Raw genomic sequence first — 10,032 nt, forward strand, 5'->3', positions numbered from 1 at the left:
TCGTATATCATATATCTCTCTTCTCTTCTATCTATCTCTACATATCTCTATCTATCTATCTTCTACTACAATATATAATCTATTATCTATATATATATATCTAATGCTATCTACTATCTATCGCCTATACTCTCTCTCTCTATCTCTCTCTTATCTCTATATCCTCTATCTCTTATTCTCTCTCATCTCGTATATATAAATTCTAATATATTATCTATGATAAGATATATATCTATATCATCTATATAGATAATCTACTCTATATCTATCTCTTTATTTTCTTTATTTATTTATTTATTTATTTATTTATTTATTTATTTATATGTATGTATGGCTATATACTGCAATGTGCGTGCGCGTGTATGTAGGTGTATGTGTGTATATATATATATTATATATATATATATATATATATTATATATATATTATATATATATATATCTATATATATATATACACACACCACACACACACACACACACACACACATCAGTGTGTTTATGTATTATACTATATATATATATATATATTATATATATATATATATATATGTCTATTGATATCATATAATATATGTGTTTGTGTGTGGGTGTGGTGTGGTGCGTACATATATATATATCTATTATCTTTATATATATCTAAATATATATATATATATATCTATATATTATATATAGAGTTATATATATAGATCTAATATAATTGCATATACTTTCATCTTATATATATATATCTATATATATCTATCTATCACTATCTCTATATATAATATCTAATCGCATTATGAGATATATATAGATCGATCTAGACTCTATTGTGATTATGCCTTATAGATAGATAGATAGATAGATAATAGATCGATAGATATATACATATATATCGTATATATATATATAATATATATATATATATCTCTATCTATTATAATGTATATAGTTTTCTGTATCTGCATCTCTGTCGATATATATATATCTCTATCTATATATACTATAGCATATAGATATTATTATAATATATATAGATATATCTACATATATATATATACACACACCCACCACCCACACACATCACCCCACCCACACACATCCACCCACCCTGCAATATATATCATATATAATATATATATTCTACTATATATAATATATATATATAGATATATATCTATATATATATATATATAGATTATGTGTGTGTGTGTGTAGTGTGTGTGTGTGTGTGTGGTGTTCTTCTCTCTTATCTTCTATCTGCTATCTATGCTCTATATCTATCTCTCTCTATAATATATAATATCTATCTCTATATATATAGCATAGATATTATAGAATTATATATATATAAATGATATATCTATATCTATACTTATATACATAATATACCTTGCAGTCATAATTTTACCTCTATATTCTATATATATCTATCTCTATCTCTCTATCTCTCTATCTATATTTATCTATATATATATATATATATATATATATATCTATAGCTATTATATCTATTCTCTATATCACATATATCTTCTCTATATATCTTATATCTATATATCTATCTATCTCTATCTATATCGCCTAGCTCCTATATCTATATATCGATCTATATATATATATCTATCTAGTCATATACTAGACTATATTCTACTCTCTCATATATATCTGCGTTGTGTGTGTGTGTATGTGTATGTCTGTGTGGTGTGCCCAGAAATGTCTACCTCATATGATATATGCGACTATGTTGGTCAAGACTGCTGTACATCCAAAGGCACTGGGCCCTGTCTCGGATCTCTACGCACAGCATATCGCACTTGCTTTATATCTGTAGTATTGATGCCCATTAGTTTGCCCATGAATTGCTGGTCATTGCTTCCTGTGTAATCAACATCCTCGGCTTAATGAACCGATGATTGTGAAAGGGTAAGCTTCTCTTTCGTTCCCGGGAATACTGAAAGGTCATCATAAGGAAATTCCTTGGGGAATCTCCGACGTTCACCTTGACCGCCTCGTCACTTTTGACAACACTGATTTTCCCGCTCAAACTCGTACGTGCTATTCGAGTTTTGTATTGCGATTTTGTTTTATCCTTCCTGAATTTTAACCCTGCTAATATACAAGTACATTTATCAATAAACAGTATAATGACAACAGTCATTTCCATACAGATGTATATGATTTAGTGTTTAACACATGAAAAATACGATATGGCTTCCTATATAGACAATGATTCCACATATCATTCACCTTTAATCAACATTATCTAGTTTCCACTTAATGTCAGTTTGCATCCTGATATTTCCACGCGTAAAGGCGAGATCCCTGTAGACCGCTCATGATTAGCACTTTGGATCATCCAAGTCCCATATAAGCATTAATATTAACTTTGATAGATCGAATTACTCTGGATAGCTCGCGGCTTTGCTTTTTTTTTTTTCTGTATATTCATATCAAGATCGATATATTCAGTTATGCAAAATTCTTGTTTAGTTTTCTGGTATTTTGAACACTTCAGTTATGGATGCTTTAATAAACGGAATTTTGCGATGTAGTTTGATTCTAAATGATATATTACCTCAACGTTTTTCAATCATTAAACATTACTTTAATTGTCTAGTTTACTTCGCTCTTTGCTCGTCAGCATTCCGTAAACCTAATATTCGCTTTTTGCAATGAATAAAAATCAGTGCTGTAGTAAGTAGGAACACTACTTAAAGCTGCAATATGATTTATAACGATAGTGATTAAACAATAATGATAATATAATGAATGATGATGATGATGATAATGATAAAATAATAATATTATGAAACGATGTGACACTAATAATAAGTTGATATGATAATAATGAATATCGTGGTTACCCAGCACTAACAATAATATACTAATGCATTAACAGTGCTGATAACAGTAATGATAACAATATGATAATAACGATTACAAGATAAAATTCCTGCAATTCTTTTGTGGGTATCTAGCTTCCATGTTTGGAATTTTTGTTTGTGTGCTTTCTTTAGTATAATATTCCCATTTGCAAGGCCGTTTCTCTATTTTTTTCGATTTTATCACTAATTATCTATTTGGTTTTTTTTGAGACAGGCGGAAAATTCTATTTAATTAATCTTATCCTTATATATAATTGATATTATATCTTTATCTGAACGCAACGCGAACGTTGTGTGTGGTGTGTGTGTTTGTGTGTGTGTGTGTTGGTGTGGGTGTGTGTGTGTTGTGTGTGGGTGTGTGTGGTGTGTGTGTTGTGTGTGTGTGTGTGTGTGTGGTGTGTGTATGTGTGTGTGTACTTATCATATATCTATCTATCTTCTATATATATATATATACTATACATATATATATAATATATATATATATATATATATATATATATTATCTGCATATATATATATTAGATATATATATATGATAGATATATATATATATATATAATTTATATATATATAATATATATATATATTATATAATATATATATGCATATATATATATATATATATATATATATATATAATATATATATATATATATATATATATATATATATATATAAAATGGAAACAAATATATATGATATATATATATATATATATATATATATATATATATATATATAGATATATATATATATATGTATATCTTATATCTCTCATATCTATATTTATTTTAAAATTTAAAAAAAAAATACTATATATCTGGGTATATATTAATCTTATTATAATATATAGTATTATTATATATATTATATACCTATATATCCTAGAATAGTACTATATATGCCTATTTAATATATATCTATGATATTTCTCTATATCTAATATATAATCGATATATATATATTCTATATATATAATTATACTATTCTGGATATGCCGTATCTAATATCTCTATATCTCTCTCTATATCTATGTCTCTATCTCATATCTAATCTCTATAATATCTCTATATCATATCATATCTATATGCACTTATATCTATCATATCTATCTATTATATCTATATCTAGTATCTATATTATAGTTCATATATGTCACTAAATTGCCTCTATCCTCTCTCTACTATTCTATCTCTCCTATATATTATCCTCTCTATACTTATATATATATCTATCTAATAATATATATATCTAGATATAATATCATAATGAGTAATACCATTTATCATCATGGTTTTAGCATAGCATTAGCATTATGATGGGTTATAGTGCTGATGATGATGATAATAATGATATAATGGTGATAGAATTAATTATGATGGTGATGATGGTAAAATGATAAAATAATCAATTGTAGAAAATGTATTAAATATGATAATAGAATGATAATGATGATGATAATAATAGAGATAATGATATTAATGTATGGTATCAACAATGATAATAATCCATGATACCTTATTGATATTAATTTAGTAAAGAATTAAGTATACGATTAAGATAATTCAAATAATAACAATCTTGATAATGAGAATAACAGCATCATGTTTGCCTCATTACTATGAATAATGATAATAATGTTAATGATAATAAGATAATGATAATCACGTATCATTATAATTGTTATCAGTAAGTATCTTTATTGTTGTTGTTGTTATGGTTTGTATATTATATTAGTATTATTATTATTATTGTTTGTTGTTATTATTACTAGTATCAGTTATTATGATTATTATTAATGGTCATTATTATTTTTATTACTAGTACAACTACTATCATCTTTACTTTTTATTGTTATTACATCATTATGGTTGTTTATTTTTTTGTTTATAATTATCATTGTTGTTATTATAATCATTATTATTATTATCATCATTACTATGAGTGCTAGAGAGTTGTTATTAAGATTTTTATTGTTACCATTACTATTATTATCGTTGTCATTGTCAATGTCGTTATTATTACTATAATTTTTATTTATCATTATTATTATCATTACTACTACTACTACTACAATAATTTTTGTTGTCATAGTTATCACTATTTGTAATCATTATAATGATAATAATAATAATAATAATAATTATTATTATTATTATTATTATTATTATTATTATTGTTGTTGTTGTTGTTGTTGTTATTGTTATTATTATTATTATTATTATTGTTATTATATTTATTATTATTACTAGTATTATCATTTTGCTATTATTATTATTATCATTATTATTTATCAATATTAAGCATTGTTTATTATCTATTATTATCATATCATTATCATTATCATTATCCTATCATTATCAGTATCATCATCAGCCTCATCATCATCATCATCATCATCATCATCATCAGCATCATCATCATCATCATCATCATCATCAACAGCAATATCATTATCATCAGGAGAATCATGAGATATTATCACCATTGTGATTATTATTATCATCAGTATTATTAACATCTCTCGTGTTTCCATTATTGCTGCTCTTTTTATTACTCTTACTTTGTTGTTGTATATTAAAATAAACGGCTAGGATTATCTGTAATCATCGATACTTATTCTTGATATTATTGTTTACATTCTTAACACAGACACAGTGAAATCAATATTGCCGTTTTTGATTAATGATAATAAAAGTTATAACAATGACACTTACCGTAATGTCACCCGTAGTAATGAGATCGATAAGAACACCTGTAATTATCTTGGTCATTCATAATTACTAGCACTATTTAGACAACTGATATCAAGTTTTGTCGTTCGAGATATCATAGTAATTACACATGTTGCTGTTCATTTTATTAATTCTGCTATTTTTGCCATCCTACAAGAAAGGGAAGACTGTAACTCACGTTGGATTTCGCCTGTCTTTTTTTAAAAAATAGGGATGATAATGATATCATCTTCATCATCATCAAAATATATGATGAGAATGAACACCAATATAAAAGTACTATGAGTATAATAAATAAGATAATAATAATAATTATAATATAATGGTAATACTGATAATGATGATAACAATAATAAGATTGATTTAATAATAATAATAATATAATTAATAATGATATAATAATATAAGAATAATAATAACAATGAAATTAACAATATCATTATAATACGATGATAAATAAGAACATAACAATACCCCACTGATGATGATGAATGATGATGATGATAATAATAATACTACTATACTAATAATAATACTAATAATAAACTAATGACAATGATAATAATAATTGTGGGGTTTTATACTGACCGTATTTTTTTTCATTTTTATTGGAATTGTATCCTTATGCCTTCGCGAAAAATTATAGATGTGGTAATCGCAGCAAAACAATTATAGAGATATAATTTTCTTGGCTTATCATCAAATTAATTTGGGAGGCAATTTTCAATAAAAATATAAAAACATCATTCATACGATTACAAGATTGAAGAAACCACAACCACACACACCACACACACACACACACACACACACACACACACACACACCACACACACCCACACACACGCCACACAAATATATCTATATATATATATATTTTATATATTTACATCATAATTATATAATCTATATTATAATATATCTATTCGATATATATATATATCTAAATATATATAATTATCTAATATATCTACATACAGATATATATATATATAATATATGATATATAGATATATATATATATATATATATATCATCTCTCTATATATACTATATATATATTGAACAAAGAAAAAGATGAAAAACAAATTACATTTGATGAATCGACAGTAACATACCGAATTCAACACACACATCAAACCAAACTAATAAAAACTAACCGTCAGCGTAGAAATTATCTGCCGAATACCCCGCCCGTCTCCCGCCGCAACCGCTCGGTCGGCCAGTTCAAGTCAGGGCGAGCATCCCTCATTCCTATGTCTGCTGCCTGACTTCTCCACTTTTTTGACCCCTGGTATTCTCCTCCCAGTAGAATATTCGCCCTTGACTCGCACTCGTGTGCCGTTCACCTCTTACATAAGGCATCCTCCCCGCTGCGCTGTTTCAGCTCCACGAGCTTCTGTGTCCACTGGCGCGCCCTTCCAGGACTGTCTCGGATTTCTTCGCTTCTGCTGCGTCTTGTGGTGGGTCTTTTGGTGTGCGCGCTCGACGAGGGAGCGCAACTGTGAGCGGCGACAGCCGAGATGTTGTCGGAGCAGGCGAAGCGAAAATTGTCGTTGACGAGAAAGATGAGTCGCGGGTCAACGCTCAGAGTATAACACAAGGAAAGACCAGTTGCACGAGGAAAAACAAAGACGCGAGGTGAGGTCTGTAACGGTGAACACATGGTGCGCTGAAGGGAAAACGTCTCCCGATAAACAAAGCTCACACAACAATGAGAAGGAGTGAAGCGAACCGCTCTCCACAGAAGTATTTAGGTGCTAGACGCACAGTCGTGTGTGGAACCGTGCAGCCCACTGAAAGGGAGACTCATCACTAAAAAAGAGAAAAAGAGAAGGAAAAAAAAAGGAAAAAAGAAAAGAAAAAAGGTGGGGAAAGAAAAAGGGAAAGTGTAAGAAGCATGAGAAAAGAAGTAAAGCGTAGGAAGACCAGAATGATGAGTGTGTTCGATGGGAAAACAGCAAAGAGGCACCTCAAGCCTGAAACACACCAGAACCACCCCTGAAACCAAGTTCTTGGATACCAGATCCAGACGCCTCCAGAAATGGAAACATCGACTGTGAATCGCGAAGCATCCTCAGAGAGGAAAAACCAGAGCCGGAAACACTACAAGAACGTCCCTTGGAGACCGATCCCGGAACAAGAACAGGCACGCTTGCTCCAGAGAGGACAGACTGAAAAGTGCCGCCAGAAGGGTCGGACATGTCGTGCTCGGGCGGCGGAGGCAGTAGATGAAATACCTAACCCTAACAGGAACCCCCCATGACAGATACGGATAACAGATCCCGAACCGCTCCAGAGATGGAACCAGAACCTGAACACTACCAGAACCTCCTCATGAACCAGATCCTGAACCAGAACCTGAAACGCCTCCAGAGATGGACCAGAACCGGACAAACTACCAACCCTCCCAGGACCAATACGGAAACAGATCCCCGAACCGAATCCAAATGGACACAGATCCGGAAACACTACCAGAACTCCCCATGACCAGATCCTGACCACACCTGAACCGCTCCAAGATGGAACCAAACCTGAACCACTACCAGACCTCCCCCCATGAACCAGATCCTGACAGAACCTGAACCGCCTCCAAAATGGACCAGAACCTGAACCGCTGCTTCCAGAATGGGAACCGAATCACTGAAAACCACTGCCAGAACGCCCCCTGATACCAGATCCTTTAAGCAGATCCCGAACACCGCCTAAAAAAAAAGAATGGACAAGAACCTGAACCCCTACGCAGAACCTCCCCATGACCAGATCCTGAACCAGAACCTGAACCGTGCCCCCCCCCCCCCCTTCCATCCTCCCCGCCTCTTAGTAAGAGTTCCCCCCCCACCCCCCCCCTCCAAAATGGAACCAGAACTGAACCGCCTCCAGAAATGGAAACAGGAGCCGGCCACTGCCAGAACCATGCCACCATGTACCAGATGCTGATAACAGACTAACCGCCTCCAGAATTGGAACCAGACCTGAACCGCCTCCAGAATGGAACCAGATTCCCGAACCGCCTCCAGAAATGGACCCAGATCCTGAAACACTGCCAGAAACCTCCCCATGAACCAGATCCTGAGCCGCCTCCAGAAATGGAACCAATCCTGGCAGCTGCCTGAGCACCTCCCGATATTGAAACCGTGATCCCGACTCGCACTAACGGAATCCTTCCACCATTGCCTCCCGCAGGAACCAGCTGACTGACCTGAACCGTCTGCTCGATCCTCCTGAACTCAACCTGAAACCACTCCATGACCCGCACTGGCAGAACCAGATCCTGATCCTTAATTCCATCTCCGAACCGTAACCACCTCACAACCACTAATGGAAACAAACCCAGATCTGAGTGCGCTTCCCGACGCTGAACCACTTCCAGGAACCGCTAACCGAACCGCTTCCCGACCGCGATTGCCAGAGCGCTAAATTGTGGACATATATTTGGATCTCAATTTTTCTCAGCTTCTCTGGTTGTTCTCTGCGGAACCGAATCTCCCAGGGTGCGATAGAACCGGGTTTTGTTTGGAAAGTAGAACCGCCGTTTTGTTCAGAATCCTCCGTTATTGCCGATCCTGGTTTGTTAGAAAGTAGAACCGCCGTTGTTCCAAGAACCTCCATTGTTGCCAGATCCTGGTTTGTTAGAGAGTAGACCAGCCCCATGGTTCCAAGATCCTCCATTGTTTGCCAGATCCAGGTTTCGTTAGGAAGTATGAACCAACATTGTTCCAGAAGCCTCCGTTGTTACCAGATTCCTCGCTTTGTTATGAAGTAAACCGCCGTTTGTTCCAAGAACCTCCCATTGTTTTGCCAGGCTATTGAGCGACGGTGGAAGCTCCAGACCAGGATCCGAAACCGCCGGATCTTCTGTGGCGAGAGAATCCGGATGTCATAACACACTCCAAGACCCGCTCAAGGACCCCGACCCGAGCCGATCCTGAATCCATCGCAGATCCACTCCAAGATCCGCTCCCTGAACCCGAGCGCACTACCCGATCCCGAACCACTGAAGAGCAACTCCGGACCCGGAGCTAGGACACTGATTCCTCGTGGTTGTGTCCATCCCCAGGGAAGTGTCCGTGTTTGTGCCATCTCCAGGGAATGTGCCCTATTGGGGTTGTGCCACATCTCCGGGTAGTGTCCCAGAGCCCTTTTCCGCACGCATCACGGCAGCTGGTCTTGGACACTCCTGCCACAGCCAGGATTCCTCGAGGTTTTCTGTTGGAGGAAGGGAGGGCGATGGCGTGGGAGCGTCCCTGCCACCACCAACCATACTAACACATTTTTGGGCAGCTCCTTTAAAAAGGAGAAGAAAATAAATGGGTGGTTTTCTAATCAATAAAATGGATATTACATTCCTGTTATTAAGAGATTAGACAACTGTATACGTATTTGGATCATATTTTTTTCTTACATAATATCATATCTACT

The sequence above is a fragment of the Penaeus monodon genome, chromosome 9 (genome assembly GCF_015228065.2).
Source record: "Penaeus monodon isolate SGIC_2016 chromosome 9, NSTDA_Pmon_1, whole genome shotgun sequence".
NCBI lineage: Eukaryota > Metazoa > Arthropoda > Malacostraca > Decapoda > Penaeidae > Penaeus > Penaeus monodon.